Source organism: Alligator sinensis, unplaced genomic scaffold, assembly GCF_000455745.1.
Source record: "Alligator sinensis unplaced genomic scaffold, ASM45574v1 scaffold198_1, whole genome shotgun sequence".
In the NCBI taxonomy this organism is placed as follows: domain Eukaryota; kingdom Metazoa; phylum Chordata; order Crocodylia; family Alligatoridae; genus Alligator; species Alligator sinensis.
In genome coordinates this window covers 954,626-955,790 of record NW_005841906.1, presented here as the reverse complement: position 1 = coordinate 955,790, position 1,165 = coordinate 954,626, and positions in this window count along the sequence as shown.

Genomic DNA, 1,165 nt, shown 5'->3' with positions numbered 1-1,165 from the left:
GCTCCCCGGGCCCCGACGGCCTTCCCCCGCTGCCCCGGCCTCCGCGGGGGCTGCTGCTTGCCGCCCTTCGGGACCAGCTCTCCTGCCCCTACCTGCCAGCCCTGGCCTCTTGGCGGAGCCCCCAGCCCTCCTGCCTCTACCTGTCTAGCAGCCAGCCTGACCTCTTGGCGGAGCCCCCAGCCCTCCTGCCCCTACCTACCTAGCGGCCAACCCGGCCTCATGGCGGAGCCTGCCAGCCAGGAGCCTGCTAGCACCCCTTTGCGCCCTGTTGTGTCAGGGTCAGCTAGTTTTTTAGGAAGAGGTTCCATGAGGGATTGGCATGGGAGGGTTGAGGTAGATGGATCCTGCCTCACTGGGGACTAGGAGTTTGCTGCAGGCAGGCACTGCCCCTGGCAGAGGGTCGCAGAGTCCCCGAGGCCCCCTTTGATCCCAGGGAAGGACAGAGCAGACGAAGAGCAGCCCCTCGCCCCCAAGAGGGCTCCGCTGTCCCCCAGAGGAGGGAGCAGATGCCTCTGAGGAGGAGGGTGGAAGGTGCCCTGCTTGCAGGCCAAGATGATCAGCAGGGAAGGTTGTGACACAAATGTGGATGAGTCTCAGCTGTTTCTGGTGGTGGTGTCATCATCTCATCATGGTCATAGAGAAGGGGGTCTAGAAGGGACCTCCTGAGGCAGGATCATCCCAATCCAAACCATCCCATACAAATCCATAATCTAAACTCTTAGTAAAACTACCATCAACCCTGACACAACAGGTTGCAGAGGCCTTATGGTGCTAACTCAATCAAGAAGCCAAATGGGGCCAGTCTCTTCTCTCCTCTCTAGGGGCCAGTTTGCCCTCACAGGGTGGAAGAACCTTAAGTGGGTGAGGCTATGGAGGAAATTTGCCCTGCTGCTGCCTTTCTGCTATGGATAGAGACCATCAAGCTTGGCAGCTTGGATCATCTCCTCCACACTTACTGGTCCCAGCTGGCAGTAGCTGCAAGCACGCATGTGAGTTGCTGCTAGGTGGAGGGCGTCATGAGCCAGAGTCATGTAACATGCAGACCCTGAGGCAGCGAGCAAACCCAGGGCCCTCGGCACACAGGACACAAGCCCCATGCACCTGGATTAAAGAAACAGCTGTGTCAACAGAGTCTAAGAGTGGGCATGAACCCTCATGAGGTTCA